Source organism: Oryx dammah, unplaced genomic scaffold (genome assembly GCF_014754425.2).
Source record: "Oryx dammah isolate SB20612 unplaced genomic scaffold, SCBI_Odam_1.1 HiC_scaffold_14, whole genome shotgun sequence".
NCBI classification, from domain to species: domain Eukaryota; kingdom Metazoa; phylum Chordata; class Mammalia; order Artiodactyla; family Bovidae; genus Oryx; species Oryx dammah.
Genome location: NW_024070198.1, coordinates 48,500,779 through 48,518,963, shown reverse-complemented (window position 1 = coordinate 48,518,963; position 18,185 = coordinate 48,500,779). Strand labels below are relative to the sequence as shown.

Here is an 18,185-nt window from a genome sequence, read left to right as displayed (position 1 = left end):
TCTGCGGGCACAGAGCTGACTTCTCACCTCACAGGCTCTGAAGCTGGATCCCTATCCTGGAGCTGGGTCCTCGGGGGCTCAGCGTCCTGACCAGACTGCCTGCGATGTCTCAGGATTTCTTTGAGGTCTCTGGGGTCCCTCTGCAGGGAGGCATATCCACTGGGGCCTGGGGTCCAGAGGGTCTTCCTGCTCTTTAAACATAAGTTCCATGGAGGCCAGTCTCCATGTCCAAGACCCTCTCAGCTCTGCCATGCAGGAGGGGCTTGGCCTTCAAGAGCCCAGCAGAATTCGCTAATGGAGGATAATAAAATGAGAATGACTGTTACTTACCTAAGACAGTGAACAATTTTATCAAGTCATTGTGTTTTGTGAAATGTTGCTTTAAACGTCTTCTATATACAAATATCTACCCCCCTCCTCCACTTAGCTACTTGAGAGAGAAGAGAAAGGTTTATCTTAGCCAACTGTGATATGAAGCTGATTTATAAAGGAATGGCATCGATGTAATGTTAGAAGAACAGTTATTTGAACACTAAGATGAAACTCAGCAAACTTTATGCTTTCTGGCTGGTTGTACCTGGGGACTTATGTATAAATAGCTGACTCCTCTGTTCACAAATCTCCCAAATCCTATTATAGATGAGCTGGTTTGGGCCCATGGTGTGTTCAGGATTTTAAAAGCCCATTGTTGTCGTTCAGTCTCTAACTAGTATCAACTCTTTGCAACCCCGTGGACTGCAGCACGCCAAGCTTTCCTGTCCTTCACTGTCTCCTGGAGCTTGCTCAAACTCATGTCCACTGAGTCAGTGATGCCATCCAACCATCTCATCCTCTGTCGTCCCCTTCTCCTCCTGCCTTCAATTCTTCCCAGCATCGGGGTCTTTTCCAATGAGTCAGCTCTTCGCATCAGGTGGCCAAAGCACTGGAGCTTCAGCTTCAGCGTCCGTCTTTCTAATGAATATTCAAGTTTGATTTCCTTTGCCGTCCAAGGGACTCTCAAGAGTCTTCTCCAGCACCACAGTTCAAAAGCATCAGTTCTTTGGTGCTCAGCCTTCATTATTAGAAAACAGTTACCAATAGTGGCATCTGCTTTCCATTTTTTGTTCAGGTGAGGTGAGGGAAAGTGCTAGAAAGTCTGGCAGGGACCAGATCCCTAAAGTGTGTATCCTGTAGAGTAAGATTATGGAAATGGGATGACAGAGATGAGATGAATATCTCACTGTGGGCCACTCAGGGGAGGGCACTTGGGTGGTTCCGAGTCCACAAAGCCCTTTGCTGGAAAGATGACCTTTGTAGCAATGTCTTGACCCGGCAGTGCTCCCCAGCTGAGGGACGGTCCCCGATCACCACCCTGCACACCCACTCACACTAAGGCCCACCGCCCTTTCCTTGCAGAAACGAACCACTCAGGTGCACACACACCAGCCCCATCTGCAGGGCTGCTCAGCACAGGAGAAACTTTAAGGGTCTTCAATCCACAGATTCTCACAGCTGGTCACTGACTATTCTAAAATCAGGATGGCTTTTCCCAGCAGGAATCAGATTTCCAGGAAGCCTGAGAATGGAAGGTTGGGAGAGTGAATGAAGGCAGGCCTGGCGCCCGGGCTCCTGGCTCATCAACCCGTGGGCCTGAGGTGCCCGCCCTCTGAGCACAGGGGCGCAGCTGGGCGAGCTCTCCTACCACCCGAACCCTGTGGTCCTCCTCCGACTCTATCCTGAGACTGAAAGCGGGAAGATGCTCACTTGTCCTGATGCAGCGTCTCTGTAACCCTGGGTCGTTTACGAAGCCTGTCCCCACCGGTGGGATCTTAACCAGCGTCCTGCACAGGGCTGTCCTTGAACAGCCTGCTGTCTGAAGCCGAGGGTGGGTGGCCAGAGCGCTGCAGGTCCACGCACAGTCTGCAACCCTCTAGCGACCCTGGAGCTTCACCAGACCCCACTCAGCCCCACTGAGCTGAAGTCTGCTTCTGACTGGGCCCTGCCGGCGACCGTGCGCATGTTTAATGAGAACCTTGGCCACACCTCACTGGGGAATTTTCCAAAGTGCCTGGTCCCAGCCAGGACATCACAATGGGATGTTCAGGACACAGCCTGGGGTCTCGCGGTCAGAAACCGTGATTCCGCCTGGTCACTCCGCTAGGGACACACTGCAGAAGACGCATCTGAACTGCCCACCTGGAAACCTACTGAAATGAGAGTCAGATCCTGGCCTAGGCTGGGATGGAGAATCTGGTTTCTAACCCTGCACTCACTAATGCTGCTGTGGGTGGTCAATGGTGCTCAGAACACACTTTGGGAAACACCATCTACTTCGAGGGAAGACTTTGTCACTCGAAGGGAAGACCATCACTCTTTGTCCCCTTTCATTGCTCTCAGCTCACCCGGAGCCAGTCTAGCCAGTGGGAGGAAGGAGCGGAAACGTCATCAGTTGTGATGCTTCCAATAGTGAAGAGTGTTTCTGGGATTGATTCTGCTTTTTTACATCTAATGGCTCCGTTCAGGGCTGCTCCTGGGCACGGAGTCACGGTGCGGCTGCCACTTCCAGGCGTGGGGTCACGGTGGGGGTGTCGCTCTGGGCACGGGAAATAGGCCTGGGAATAGTCCTCAGCTGTTTTTAAACTGGCTTCTGTTGTGCCTTGCTGGTCCAGGGGCTTCTCCGAAGGGCTCCTGGTGTCCCAGGCCAGCCCTGAGAAGCGAGGCGCCAGCCTCCAGACCCAGCGGGGCTATGCCAGCCCCCAGCGCCCCCCTCCTCGGGAACCTGAGCTGGAGGAGGAACCCCGCACAGGCATCCAGCCTCCCACTCATCTTCCTCCCGCTCTTCCAGGCTCTGCTGCTTGTGGGAAAGAAGGAGCTTATTCCCCACGCCGGGGGCCCTAAATCCTGGTTGCGCATTAGAATTAGCCGAAGATCTTTTTAAACTACCAGGCACCCTGGCCTCACCCAGGAGATGGATTTAATTGACCCAGAGGAGGGCGGGCGGGGTATTTTTAAAGCTTGGTAGACTTTTGATGTGCAGCCTGACTTGAAAACCAGCTCAAGTTCTACCCTGCGGTCCTGTTCCTCTCCTTCCCAGCAAACCTCTGTGCCCTGGGGCTCCCAGGTGGGCTTGCATTTTGATGGGAACTGGAGTTCTCTGGAATTCGGAAGTCCTTTGAGAAGCCTCACTCCTGACTACCGTTGTGCTGAGTATTATTTTAGAAGCCTAACAGTCGGTCAGAGAAACGTCTTTGTTCACAGGTCTGCCTTTTACTCTGCACAAGGAACATATTGGTGCTGTGGGAGAATCCCAGGATGTATTATTTCCTTATTTATATGTATATTTTAATTTATTTGCTTATTTTTGGCTACACTGGGTGCTGTGTGTGGGTTTTCTCTAGATGCGGCGGGTGCGGGCTGCTTTCTAGCTGTGGTGCTCGGCCTTCTCTTACAGAGCATGAGCTCTAAGGTTCGGTGGTCTGCACACGCCAGCTTAGTTGCCCCGCAGCCTGTGGAATCCTCCCAAACCAGTGATCAAACCTGTGTCCCTGCATTGGCAGGCAGATCCTTAATGGCTGGGCCAGCAGGGAAGTCCAGGATCTAGTATTTAAAGGGAATGAAAACCCACTGGTTTAGGGAGACTCTCAGGAACGAGTAGATTAGAGACAGGGCTAGCTGCACTCACCAACAGTTCAGGGAGGCCCCCAAGAATCCCCACGGGCGGGTGGGGGACCAGGGTGGGGCTCGCCAGCCCTGTGCTGGCATCATTCTGGCCCTGAGGGCAGTGGCCCCCAAACACACCCCGTCTCCTGTGGGGGCAGCGGGGGACCAGACTGACCGTCTGGCTCAGGGAAGCCCCAGGCAATCCGGCGTGGATGGGAGGCTCACCACCGACAGGAAGTGCAGTGAGCACAGGGATGAGCAGGCTGTGCCTACCGGTGCTGGGGCGAGGCTCTGCTAGGCTGGGGTAAGGGAGACCCCTGCGAGTGTCTGACACACATTTGCCCACCCTCGCCGGCCGGGACCCTGCCAGCCAGGGCCCCTGCTGACAGGGACGCCCTTCTGCCAGCCCCACGACTGAACTTCTCACTGGACTGGACTGTCACTGACCAGGAACGCCTCGCTGTTTGGGACCCCCTTGCTGACTGGTCAGTATCCTAAAGAGAACAGAGAGCAGGGGTGTGCATGCCTCTCTCCAGCACCTCCTCTCCGCCAGCTGTCGGCCCGGGCATGTCCGGAAGAGGCTGGGCTCTGCCCCACCCGTGCCAGGGTCTGGCATCTCCAGGAGGGTGGGTGAGAAAGGAGCCCCATCTGGAGCTGGCCGCGGGGCCTGTCTGCTGCTTTGACACGGCCCCCAGGGAGTCCAGCTGAGCACTACGACTTCTCTGGATCCTTCTCACCTGCAGGGTGGGCGGCCTGACCTCGAGGACCCGTGAACCCCAGCTTGCCTGCAGCTCCCTGCCAGCCCCTGCACACTGGCTCATGTGCCAGGGCCCTTACACTTTAGACTCAAGTCAGCCTTCCGTGCCCACCTGGGGGTCAGCAGCCAGCTTGAGGATCTCCCATCCCCAGCTCTCACCCTGGTGGTACTCCAGGCTGCGTCCCCCCAGAGCCAGTCCAGTTTCCCTCCCCAGCCCAGGAAGGACCACTGCCCCCAGAGCTTGGGGGGTAGGGGATGAAGAGAAGGTGGGAGAACCTCACCAAGCCCCTGACGATGACCAAAAAAGATCCAAGAAAAGCTGTGCCTTTCTCAAAGCCCCGACTCTGCAACCCTAGTCTCACACGGGAGTAAGATTTAATTTTCCCTCATGTTGCTGTTGTTGTTCGTCACTGAGTCTTACCTGATTGTTTGAGACCCCACAGACTGCAGCGCGCCAGGCTTCCCTGCCCTTCACTGTCTACTGGAGTCTGCGCAAACTCACGTCCACTGAGTCAGTGATGCCGTCCAGCCATCTCATCCTGTTGTCCCCTTCTCCTCCTGCCCTCAATCTTGCCCAGCATCAGAGTCTTTTCAAATGAGGCAGCTCTTCACATCAGGTGGCCAAAGTATTGGAGCTTCAGCTTCAGCATCAGTCCTTCCAATGAATATTCAGGCTTGAATTCCTTTAGGACTGATTGGTTTGATCTTCTTTCCATTATAAGCAATCACAATTAATGACATATATCTTCATTTTGATAACTCAAGTCATACTTTTAGCAATTGTTATTGCACATAAAAATGAAAAAAAGATCACATTTGAGCTGGAGGAGCTGAGGGCTGAAGGCCTTTTATGGTTCATTGGCAGAGACTGAAATAAAAATAAGTTTTAACTGCAAAATCTTTTACACTGGAGCATGCATGAGGAGTCACTCTCAGTCTGGGTAAGCTGAGTGCAATTTGGTTCTGTGTATTTGTTTAACAGATAATGGATGTGTTCACTGAACCCAGTGGCCGAGGCAGCATCTTCTGAAACATGGAAACAAATGAGAATTTGTGTATCTTTCAGATACCCAAGTCTTAAGATGATCAAGGCTGGCGTGAGGAGGATCCTCTCATGCTGAGTCCTTCCAGGTCTGAGAGTCAAGCGGTGCATGTGAGGCTCTGAGATGTCCTGGTGTGATTTTGCCTGAGGACCAGAGAAGATCTAACGTGGAGGGCTGAACGACCCCAGACACCTTGAAATAAGACTTTCTGAAACAATGGGATTTAACCAGGGCAAGTGCCGGAGGTGCCGACTTGAGCATTATTCCTGTGGAAAGGCTTTGTGCTTCTTCATTTCCTATAGCCATCCTGTAAGGGCCTTAGGAGCTAAATCAGCAGTGCCTGAAAACTCAGCACTCCGCAGACTCCCGTGGACTGCTGACATCTGAAGCTGAGGGTGCCCAGGACGCTGCCCGGCAAGGGCACTGCACCCCAGCAGGCCTACTCAGTTTTTCCGGGGGCAGTGGTGCCATATGCAGAAACATCATCCTTTTCCTTCTTGGAGTTACTGTTTCTCTCTAAATTTCCACCTAGCTGGTTAATAAGGAGCCCAGTCTCAACCATTCCTGGGGGTTCTGTGGAGTGCAGGGCCAGAGGATACTGGCTCCAGGGCTGTGGGGAGCACCCCCTTCCCCAGCCATTGGTCACCAACGCAGTCACGTACCATTGGAATGCCCCTGCACCCACGCACACAGTTCTGGCAGGGGCCCAGGCCTGTGGGGCAGGAATCTCGGTGAGGTTGAGGGTGTCTCAGCCACTCCTTCCTGTGCTCTTGCCTCCTCGACCCTGCCAGGCCTTGCTGGACGACTCTGACTCACAGACACAGTCTTCTGACTTGAGTCCAGCCTGGGCTGTGCCTTCATCTTCTCTGGAATCTTGCATGCGTGCTCAGCTGCCCACGACTCTTTGTGACCCAGGGGACTGTAGCCCACCAGGCTCCTCTGTCCATGGGGTGCTTCAGGCAAGAATACTGGAGTGGGTTGCCAATTCTTTCTCCAGGGGATCTTCCCGACCCAGGGATAGAACCCACGCCTCTTGCGTCTCCTGAGTCCCCTGCATTGCAGGTGGGTTCTTTACCACTGTGCCACCAGGGACGCCCCTGGAGCCGTGGGGGGCACCTTATTCAGTGGTGCAGAACCCCTGTTTTGGACCAGCCTGGGCAAAGGTGGCCCTGACGTCACCAGAAATTCCTAGCACACACTTGGCTCTGACGACAGACCGGGCCCTAGGCAGTCTGAGCCTCTCCCAGGCAGATGACGGGTCTGCACCCTGTCCCAAGAAGGCAGGTTAAGCGCGCCCGGCACACCTGGATCCCACCTGACCCTTGGCCTCCCATGGCTCCCAGCTGCCATGGGAACAGAGCACCCCTGCCCTCCAGACGATGACTTCATCACCTACCCCGAGTGCTCCTCCCCCACCCTGTCACAAGCCTGGGCTCCAGCAGACCCCTCACTGTGCAGAGCAGACCTCACACACTCACATCCCTGTGAGTGTCCCCTTACTGCTGCGTCTAAAGTGTTTCCCCTGCTGCCCATAGCCAGAATCCAGTGCCATCCTCTCAGAAAAGATGCCACCTAAAATGCTAGGTGGTCCTGCAGGAGGCAGCCAGGTAGACAGAGCCGCAGGAAGTGGCGGGTGGGCTGACTTGGTTTAAGGCTTAATCCATCTGCAATACAATTTCACTAAAATGATCCCCTAAACCGACGTTGCCATGGAGATGTGAATAGAGTCTCCCCGCATTGTGCTCAACAAATATTTGTCAACTCCATTTGTTGGGTGATTTGTGGGCTTGTGCCAGGCAAGCCTGAAGTTGATAAAATCCACGTGTACCAGCTAGAGAGGGAAGAGGGCAGGAGCGGAAGCAGGGGAGGACAGCTTCCATTTTGGCCTCCCAGGTTCCTGCCCCCATCCCCATCTCGCTTTCAGAACATACTTCTCCCCCCACCCCCGGTCAATAGGATCGGCCTTGGCATTTCACTTCGAGCCAGGTGTCCATGACCTGCCCAAATGTCGCAATTCTCCAGGTGGTGAGCTTGATTTTCTGAAAACAGAATTCATCTTTTCATCACACACAGGTGGTGAGTTTCATCACCAGGTACTTTAATTCGGCAGCTTTGGTCCTCGCCTCCAGCTTCCCTGAAGAGCACCAAAGGGCTTCTCAAATTCCATCAGTAACAAGGGTTCTCTCCAATCCTCTTACCTTCCTCTGGGGGTGTTCAGGGCTGAGGGTTTTTCCCCCATAAAAGGCTGATGAAAAACTTGAATCAAGCTGAAACCTGTAAGTCCAGCCAGTCTTTTCTAGAATCTATGGCAACTTTGGCCAGTGTTTATGGAAGAAAGTCTTGTAACCAAGCGCTGAGTTGTAGCTTGGTTTTCTCTACATAATCCACTATCTTTTCCCTAGCAAATTGGTTCTTGACGTTGATCTACTGAAAACACAGTATCAATCACTTTCCCTTGACACTCTCTCTCTGCTGCCTGATCCTTTTGCTCCTCCAGCGGCCCCCACTTAATTATCTACAGTTGACTCCTCGTCACTGAGGTCCCAGCGCTTTCCCCACAAGGCGAGGGATATGCAAATGATTGACATCCCTGAGCCAGCAGAGAGCTTTGCAGTGGTTTTCAAAATCCATCTAGCAACAATTCAATCTTGCAAAGATCATTCTTTTTCTCTAAAGTGTGGTCATATTTCCAGTCCTGCCATGGTGTATATTGTACAGTGTTCATCTTTCATTTACTTTTCCAAACTACTCTCTTACCAGAAAATAAAGAGCAAATTCTTGCCTTGTGTATGCACATCTTACATCAAAGAGAAAAGCAATCTCCCGCCTGGCCTCTGCGGAAGGGTTGCCTCTTGAGTGGTGGATGGGTCAGCATGGGCATGAGAGGCTGGAGACAGAACGCTGTGTGTTCTGTCTGTTACATTACACCTCCAGGAGAATCCGAGCAGCCCCTTATAGTCAGACGCGTTAGTATTTCTGCATAGAAATGCATGAATATTCACACTGAGAAGCATGAATAAAGATTATAGATGACTTTGCATCAGCTCAGATCAGGCTTTGCTGCCAAATGAGTTTCTGGTCATAATGAAGAACAAAAAGCAGTATGAGCTTTTCGGATTTGGGAATTGCAGACGGGAAATTGGGCCTCCTTCTCCCTCCTTTGTGTCTTTGTAGGTGCCCATCACAGTCTGGAGACCCAGGGAAGATGAGCTCTATTTATCACGTGTGATGCCAAGAGGCAAGAGCTCCCAGCATCCTCACCCGTCTCACTCACGACCCCACAGTGGCGTCAGGGATACAGCCCCAGGGGTCCTGGGCCTGTGAGTCAACAGCCTGGAGAATGATGAGCCCGTGGTGACAGACAGGCATCCCTGAGCGCCTCAGGCCCCTTTATCAGCAGCCCAAGGGCCCTGACCCCTGGTCTGGCGGCCACGGTTCACTCGTGCTGGGTCTCTCAGTCATGTCCTACTCTTTGTAACTCCATGGACCGTAGCCTGCCAGGCTCCTCTGTCCATGGAATTTCCCAGAAAGGAATACTGGAGCGGGTTGCCTTTTCCACCTTCAGGGGATCTTCCCGGCCCAGGGACCCACATCTCTTGCGCCTTCTGCCCTGACAGGAGGATTTTTACCACTGGGCCACCTGCTGAGTGGCAGCCACAGTAGCTGCAGAGAAACGGGCTGAGGTCTGTGGCCCCAACAGGGGACGAGAAGAGGGAAGGGAGGCCGTGTCGTGTAGAAGCAGGAGGTATGGCAGGTGCTGGTCCCAGCAAAGAAAACGGCCCTGCTCAGTTTAATTCCATCTTACTCTTCCCCTTTGGAAGCCATTAATACCTCTGCAGACCAGCTCTGGACCAGGAGGCCACGGACTCCCACCAGAGGGGTTCTCCTGGCCCCGGCCTGGCGATGCCCTGTGGTCCCTCACTACCAGGCTGCCTCCCTTCTTTCCTCCATCTGCCCTGATTTAATGGAGGTGACTTGTCCCTGTCCCTGTAACCTCAGTTTGTCAGCAGAAGGCAAATACATTTTCTTTGCCGAGACAATTCCACAACCCCTGATAGGGTGCTGCCTACACTTGCATTGACTCCTGAAGTTAAAAACAGTCTTTTCCAGCATCTGACCAAGGCTATGATCTAAAACTTGGCCGTCAACATCAAGGAGGAAGCAAAGAGGCAGCTGGCCATCGGCGCTTCCTGGTGGAGAAAATGGTTTCTGCTCCATTCTGCTGTTTGCTCTTTCCAGAAAGAGCCCAGACTGACCGATGGCCGAGGGGAAGGCAGGTAATGAGAGGACTGAGGAGTGGATTCGTCTGAGTCTCTTTGGAGGGGTCTGTGAGATGCAGGTTTTCATTCAGCCCAGGCGACTTCTACAGAAACCAGAACATGCAAATATTTATTTGGTTCTCAAAACTCCCAGACATCTGTCGTTTCAGAACCAACCTGCAAACCTGTCACTTTATGTGAACACAACCATTCTTTAGCTAGGAAACAGTTTTAAAAGAAAAATCTGAAATGCTAAGGAAAAAACCCCTCAAACCCTTTATTTAATCGGTGACAGTGTAAGAAGTTATATTTCTGGGCTAGCACACTCGTGAATAGACCCTGGGCGTGAACAGACCGGCGCTTCTTTTTATCGCATAGAGTTGCTCCTTTGGCTTCGGCAAAAACAGTGATGGCTTGCGCTTCCCCAGTGGCTCAGCAGATAAAGAACGCGCCTTCCAGTGCAGGAGACACAAAAGACGCGGGTTCGATTCCTGGGTTGAAAAGATCCCCTGGAGAAGAAACTGGCAGCCCACTCCAGTATTCTTGCTGGGGAAATCTCACGGCCAGAGGAATCTGGTGGGCTATGGTCCTTGGGGCCACAAACAGTCAGACATGACTTAGTGACTAGGCAAAAACAACAAGTGATAGCTTACCTGAAATTGGTGTGCGGTATTTTGAATGGATATGAGCTGCCCTCCTAACCTGCACAGCCCACGGCAGCCTCTGCCATGGAGATAACCTTTCCTCACTTCCTCAGGTGAGAGTGTTAACTGCAGGCCATTTTCCTGGTGGCTCCTGAAACAAGATGACTTTAGCAAAAATGCATAGGGTTGTGGGGAACTAGAGGACGTTTTTCCTGGACGCAGCAGACACAGTTCTTCATGTCAGTGCCCGTCTCCAGGACGTTCCCACCAGCCAGTAGCTGGAGAACCAAGACGGAAAGACATACGTGTGTGCCTGTGTGTGCTCGTGTGTGCGTTTGCACGTATGTGTGCACGTGCCTGTATGTGGGTGCATGTGTCTGTGAAGGGTCAGGCCTGCCCAAAGATTCCCCCAATCTTCCAGACCCAGGCCTGAGGAAGAGCTTTCAATACCAAACTAGAAGTGGGAAGGGATAAGTGGAGGCTTTGGAATTACCACATACACACTCCTGTATATAATAACCAACAGTAGGGCTCTCCCTACTGCACAGCACAGGGAGCTTCACTCAGCTTTCTGTAAAGACTTACATGGGAAAAGAATCAAAAGCATAGATACGTGTTGTGTATGTGAGTATGCGCGCTAAGTCCCTTCAGTCGTGTCTGACTCTGCGACCCCATGGACTATAGCCCGCCAGGCTCCTCTGTCCATGGGATTCTCCAGGCAAGAATCCTGGAGTGGGTTCCCGTGCCCTCCTCCAGGGGACCTTTCCCACCCAGGGATCGAACCACATCTCACGTCTCCTGCACTGGCAGAGGGTTCTGTACCACTAGTGCCCCCGGGAAACCCTGATACCTGTACTGTTGTCTTTCTTAGTTTGCTCAGTCATGTCTGATTGTTTGTGACCCCACGGACTGCAGCACCCCAGGCCTCCCCATCCCTCACTATCGCCCAGAGTTCGCCCAGGTTCGTGTCCTTTGAGTCGGCGATGCCATCCAGCCATCTCATCCTCTGCCGTCCCCTTTTCCTCCTGCCCTCAGTCTGTCCCGCGTCAGAGGCTTTTCCAATGAGCTGGCTCTTGGCATCAGGTGACCCAAGCGCTGGAGCCCCGTGAGCCCTTGGGAACCCCACGAACACTGTGACCATGTGCATGTCTGTGCACGGGTAACTGAAACGCTGCTGTACACCAAAATCTAGCACACTGTGAATGACTGTATGCCAGTAGAAAATAAACTTTTAAAAAAGCAGAGGGGGAACCTAAAAATGTTTTACAAGTACCAAACTATTAACGCAAAGCCGTGCTGTGCGCCTTCAGCTCCCCACTTTGATTAGAAAGTAGAGCGCAGGCTGGAGCCATCATTCCTGGAGGAATTTGTGTCTTGAGCTCAACTTTTTCTCAAAAAGTTACTGGGGCATTTTTTAATGATTCTGCTTTTTGATGTGGACCATTTTTAAAGTTTTTATTGAATTTGCTATTAATATAATACTGCTTCAGTTTGGGGGTTTTGGTTTTCTTGGCCTAGAGGAGTGTGGGATCTTGGCTCCCCAATCAGGGACTGAAGGCACCGCCCCTACATGTGGAGGTAGAGTCTTGACCTCCGGAGTGCCAGGGAAGTCCCTGAGCTCAGTTTTCACTTGGCCACTCAGCTCGGCGAAGCTACGAGCTTGCAAGGCTGAGAGAGCCTGGGAGCTGCACCCGCCCCACCACCAGCCTGACCATGTCCTCCACTCGCCCAGAAGCACGTGGGCAAGAGCGCAAGTCTGATGACCTGCCCTTGTCCCCACAGCCCCTTCACCAAAGACCTTTCGTTGTGCCTATTGAGTGCCGGGCAGAGTTCTGGAGTGAGGACAGCCAGAATCCTTGTGGTAGGGCCTTGGCCTCGGAGCTCATACTATAAAGGGAGGAGACAGTTAAGGATGCTCAGGGGAGAGGGCCTGGGGCCCCGGGGTGGGGAAGGTGGGGCTGCAAAGGCACCAGCAGGCCCAGCATCCACCCAGGAGGGGTGGTGAGCCCAGGCTGGGGGTGATCACAGGCAGACCCCTGCCCACCGGGGGTGTGCCAGACGCACAGGACCCAGGGCTGTGGTTGGGACCCTCCACTCACAATCAGGCCGAGTAGGACACACGTTTTAGAGGATAGTTTCCTTTCTAGGACTTCCCTGGTGTCTCAGAGGGCAAGGAGTCTGCCTGCAGTGCGGGAGACCCGGCTTCGATCCCTGGGTGGGGAAGATCCCCTGGAGAAGGAAATGGCCACCCACTCCAATATCCTTGCCTGGAGAGCCCCCTGATGGAGGAGCCTGGCGGGCTACAGTCCCCCAGGAGGTCACAAAGAGTCGGACATGACTGAGCGACTTCACTTCACTTTTCCTTTTTAGACACTGAGCTGCTCACCCCTGCCAGGAAGATGGGGCTGTCAGAGCAGGGACCCCAGGCCGGCCCTTTGAAGGTGTGTTCCCCTTCGTGTGGACCAGCTGAAACTCGGGGTCCCCGCCCCCATCTACGCCCCTTCTTTGCCCTCCTCTCTCACGCCCCATCTGCATTCTCTCCTTCCCCTTGGTTTTGGCTACACGGTGACCTAGTGTGTTTTGATGTTTTATACTTTCTCTCACCTGCCACAGGCAAGAGGGATTGTATGAAAAAGCAACTACGTCCTCTGGGACCCTTTATCATCTTTGGTTCAGTGCGAGGTCGGCACTTGGTAAAGAGATGCCAGACTGAGGGCAATCGGTGCTGTGGTGTCAGGCCAGGGAGCCCGAGGAGTGCCCCCAGCCTCCCGTGGGGTCCCCGGGACACAGGAGGAATTATCCGCGCAAGAAGTAAATGGCCCCGGAAGACAGCGCAGTGCTAGCCACCGGGTGCAGGACTGTGTTAGTCCCATCAGCACGTGACGCACGGTTATTACTTCAGTTATAAAAATTCTGGTTCATCTTCCTTAGCCTCATTTTTAGTCTGTTATTTAGACAGATGTTGAAGTTAAATGCTGGCTTATGTTTCCATTATGAGACCTCAGAATCCCTCCAAGAACCAGGCACGGGCTTCCACAGCCTGAGTCCCTTGCCTCCCTTGCTCCTCCCTGGGCAGAGCTGCCCGTGGGATGCTGGCCTCAGGCGGAGGCCCAGTCAGGCAGGGTAGGCATGTTCCAGGCCCCCACGTCAGCCAGGGGACTCCGCCAGCCTCTTCAGTGCCAGTGTGCCTGTGTACTCCTCGGGGCCGGAGCTTCACACGGTGCCTCTCGACAAGACCAGACTCTGCTGGGCTCGGCACGATGAGAAGCCCGTGTCCTTCCAACACAGGAGCTTGCTGTCCCGCAGAAAGCCAGCAGCAGGTGGTAATGCATGCAGCGTGGGGGTCGCCAGGACCGTAGAGTCACCAGACTCAGGGTGTCACCCCTGGGTCTGCATTCTTGCTGATGCCAGAGCTCTGCTTCTGCTCAGGAAGTGGGTGATGATGGCCTTCAGGAGTCACCGTCACTGGGCCACGTCCCCTGGTCCCTGGGCCCTCAGTGACCAGCTCAGATCACTGACTGGACAGTGGGCTTGAGGAGAGAATGGTCTAAGGTCTGAGGTCCATGTGCTTGATCCAAATACTGGTCTTGTTCTGCTACTCCTGGGTGATACAACCTTGATCCATCCTCAAGTGGAGAGAGCAAGTCCCCTCTGGAGGGCCCAGGAGGACAGCTGCCTTCTGCACTGGCCCCTCACCGTGGTGGCCGGAGGTCCCTTAACTGCAAAGTGTGTGTCCTTGGGTTCCACCTGCCTGTATAGCATCAAGCTGACTGCTCTCTTGAGCAAACCCCGTAGGGGTCGCCTGAATCCACTCCATTTGAGGACTGAGATTTCATTCGCGTTACCTTTTCTTTGGGAGAAGCAGTAGGCGGGCTCATGTAGAGATAGATCAGAAAGCAAGGGCGTGTTTCACAGAACTCCTGGCCCCAGACCGTGGCTTGACTCCTCAATCCAGGCAGATTTCCCTCTGAGTGGAGGTCAGCTGCCTCCGTTCCCCCGACACTCTGATTCTCTGTTTGAAGAAGTAGAAGTAGGGCAAGACCACAGGGGGTGAAGTTCTTGAAGGGTCATTTCCCAGATGTAGAGAGGAGGAGGACAGCCCAGACAAGCCTGTTTGAGGTGAGAGAGGGGCCAATAGAGGGCCTGGGAAAAACCCTGGCCCTCCCTCACCCTTCCCTCTCTCCACTTATTCATCCATCCACACACCCATCCATCCACCTGTGTGTGCATGCATGCATACAGACAACCATCCATCTATATCACTCCATCATCTGCCGCTCGCAAATCCATCCATCTCTGCATCCATCTGCCCCTTCACCTGTTCATCTATTCATCCATCCATCCAGCCAGCCAGCCATCTATCTAGCCATCTATTCATCCATCCATCCATCTATATCCATCCATCTATCTACCACTCGCAAATCCGTCCATCTCTGCATCCATCTGTCCCTCCATCCATCCATGCATCCATCCATCCATCATCTATCTGACCATCTATTCACCCATCCACCAATCCACCCTTGTGTGCATGCGTGCACATATCACACCACCCACCTATGCGTGTATCTGTCCATCAATCCATCCACCTGCCCATACATCCTTCATCCATCTATCCATCCACCCCTGCTCACTTCCCTCCATCCATCTGTACATTCATTCACTTAAACACACATACTCACGGAGGCAGAGACTGCCCAAGAGGCTCACAGCCTATTAAGAAGCCCTGCCTGGTGTGGAGAAGAAAGCCTGGGCCGTGGCCTACTTTACTGGTTGATGGATGAGGCATTGCTGCACCCAAGCTCCCCCAGACTACCAAAGAGGAGGAGTCATACCTTCCAGGCTCATTGAAGCTTCTTGCTCAGCTACTTTAGGGCTGATGAATGGGGCTGTTGAAACCAGAGAGGATTATATGTCTTAAGTTCTGGTTCTCTGGCTCCAGAGGTTCAACTGGACCATTTGTGTATCAGAAGCAATTTTAAAACCCGATTCCTCTGATTTCTTGCTGTCAAACTGAAGGTAACAGAGATTCTGGGAAGCTTCTAGAGTCTTGATCTTTGGAATGTTTCCTTCTGATCTCACTCAAGGATGACACAAGCAGATGCTGTCTCCATTCCCACTGGTTTGGAAATCTGGGATATCGTGTGTGTGTGTGTGCGTGTGTGTGTGCGTGTGTGTGCGTGTGTGCGTGTGTGTGTGTGCGTGTGCGTGTGTGTGTGTGTGTGCTCAGTCATGTCAGAGTCTTTGTGACCCTGTGGACTGTAGCCCACCAGCCTCCTCTGTCCATGGGATTCTCCAGGCAAGAACACTGGAGCGGGTTGCCACGCCCTCCTCCAGAGACCCTCCCCACCCAGGGATTGAACCTGCATCTTCTATGTCTCCTGCATTGACGAGGATTCCTTACCACTAGCGCCACCTGGGAAGCCCATGATTTTTATGCACTAGGACAGATAATAGCGAGGTCTGCAGCTGTTACTGCCTTCAGAGTCTAGGAAGAGGGTCCCTCACCTGTCCCATGGGTGCTGACCATACAGTTTGTGAGAAGGTCTAAGTCCTTTCTGCCTGGCAGGCGGGCAGTGCCCAGAGCACACATGAGCCGTCTTTCTCACTATCTACAACGAGCCCCCTTTGGCCCGCGTTTACTCCTTTCTGTGTCGCTAAGCCAGTATGTTGCTTTATGACATTTCATTTGAAATTTCACGTTCCCTGTTTCCCATGGAGAAACGTGCAGCTGGGAAACAGCGAAGAAATGCTGGAATCAGGCCAGGGCTCCAGCCATTCCCAGGTTCCAACCAGTTCCAGACCCTAACATCAACCTCCATGCGCTCTCAAGACCGGGACAGCGCTGGTCTTTGTCCCTCAGGGCTGGTAGCAGCGATGCAGACAGGGACTCACCCTGCCTCCCAGGACACCTCCCCTCCAGGAAGGGGATCAGGTAAGTGAGCTCGGATCATCACCGCACGCTGGAGCTCGTGCCCCAGTTTCTGAGACAAGAAAATGCAAAGGCAGGGTTCAGCCTGGAGGAAGCTATTCCTGGCACTGACGGGGGGCTGGTGTCGGGACAAACAAGGAACGCCTGCAGATTATCCCGGAAAGCGGTCGGTGCCCAGCAGACGGTGAGCAGAGGCGGAAATGCTGTGGGAACAAGGCCTGACCCTCGGGGGCCAGGGCTGGCTGCCCACTGCCCCCCAGCCCGCTGTAGACCAGGCCGCAGTAGGGCAGCCTTGGAGGCGGGTCCTGGCTCACCTTCAGGGGTACACAGCACAGTATCTTTGTTTTCCAGATGAACTGACGCCCCCACCAGGTGGGAGAAGTAAGCTGTCTGCTGCCCGCCAGCATGTGGGCCCCAGACCAGTTGGAATCTGAAGGTTGGTGATGCTGACTCCCACTTACCTCCCCACCAACCAGTCAGAGTAATGCCCACGTGCTGATCACACCCTCTGTGAACTGTAATGGACAAACTTCTCACTGCCCCGTCCAGGCAGGACACGCGTCTGTGAGGACGTGAATCCCCTGGGCCCCCTTGCCTGGCCACCCAGCAGAGCTGTTCTCTTCCACCTCACCCGGTACTCAGTCTCTGAAATGTAACTCGGCGTTGGGAATGGAGGCCAGATTCTGCTTCAGACCCCCAGCCCCCAGCCTCACTCTGCCCTCCGCTGTGGGGCAGCCCCTGCACCCCACGCTCCCCACGGCCAGCTGTCCCCAGCCTCACCCCTCCCCGGGCTCTGGACGTCCCCCCGCTTTTCCCTGCTCCTCGGCAACCAGGCAGGAAGGCTTCTCCCTGCAGAGTGCTATCTGTCCCTCCCAGGGCTGTCTGTCCCAGGAATACCTGTGCCCACCTGGCAGGTTTCCTGCGCCATGGAGCAGCCCCCTGGGTCCCTTCAGATGCCCCCATGGGCAGCCAGCGCCCCTCAGAGCCTGGAGACCAGCAGGCACCGCCGGCAGGCAACTGTTTGAACGCCGCTGATGGAAGGCAGGGACGATCAAGGAGGCCGAACGAAGCCTGTTTCCAGTAATGGAGAATTGGGGGACACAGAAAGGCTTTGCACCCGGGAGCCCCACAGGGCCCTGCTTGGCTTCAGGTCCAGTGGGTGACCAGCAAGGTGCTCCTGTGAGCTCACTTCCCTGGACCACGGGGTCCTTGCTACCAACAGAGCAACCCGCGCCCTGCCCCTCGCCCATCACAGCCTGCCCCTCCACTCGAAGTAAACTCCGTCTGCCGCCGTGTTGCCATTTCTGTGCTTTTCTTTCCACGTAGACATCGTGTGTCTGTGTGGGTACCTAAAGCATACTTCTAAATTTTTAGTTTTTATCTTTACCAAAAAAGAGGTAGAAATGTTGAAAGCAATTGAATCCATTCTTTTAATTTAGAATTATGTGTCTGTGACTGCGGTGTCTCTACATTCTTTGCCTGGATACCCCAGTTCTCTCCTCTATTGGGATCCTTTGGGTCTTGTTCATCATCTGTGAGGCTCTGAAAGCCAGTTTTGACCACGTCTCCCCAGATAGTCAAGAATTCCTTGGGGCTTATATACCTAGAAATAGAGCTGCAGTGGGGCAAGGCATGCATCTTCTATTTCAGGAGAAAATTCCCAACTATTTCCCAAAGCAGTTGCACACACTTACCCTCCTCCAGCGACGTACAGAGGGGCCAGTGGAGCTGCGCTGGTCTGACGCAGGTGTGGCCAGGCGGTCGGGTCTACAGCCCCCCCGGGTTCCCAGGCGCCCCGGCTGCTTCCCTTTGCTGCTCTGCCTGGAGGCACAGAGCTTCTTGTAGAGATTCCACACACACACACACACACACACACACCACACAAACACACACACATACACATACACCACACAT

The 18,185-nt window shown here is 53.8% G+C and overlaps 1 long non-coding RNA gene across 1 annotated transcript in view; it reads right to left on the bottom strand.

Annotated features, from left to right (window-relative positions):
* Positions 1-3,367: 3,367 nt before the first annotated feature.
* LOC120873843 overlaps positions 3,368-18,185 on the bottom strand; it is a 28,810-nt gene continuing 13,992 nt past the window's right edge. The window contains exon 3 of the long non-coding RNA XR_005723539.1: positions 3,368-3,423. This is a non-coding gene — a long non-coding RNA (uncharacterized LOC120873843). The remainder of the gene's footprint in view (positions 3,424-18,185) is intronic.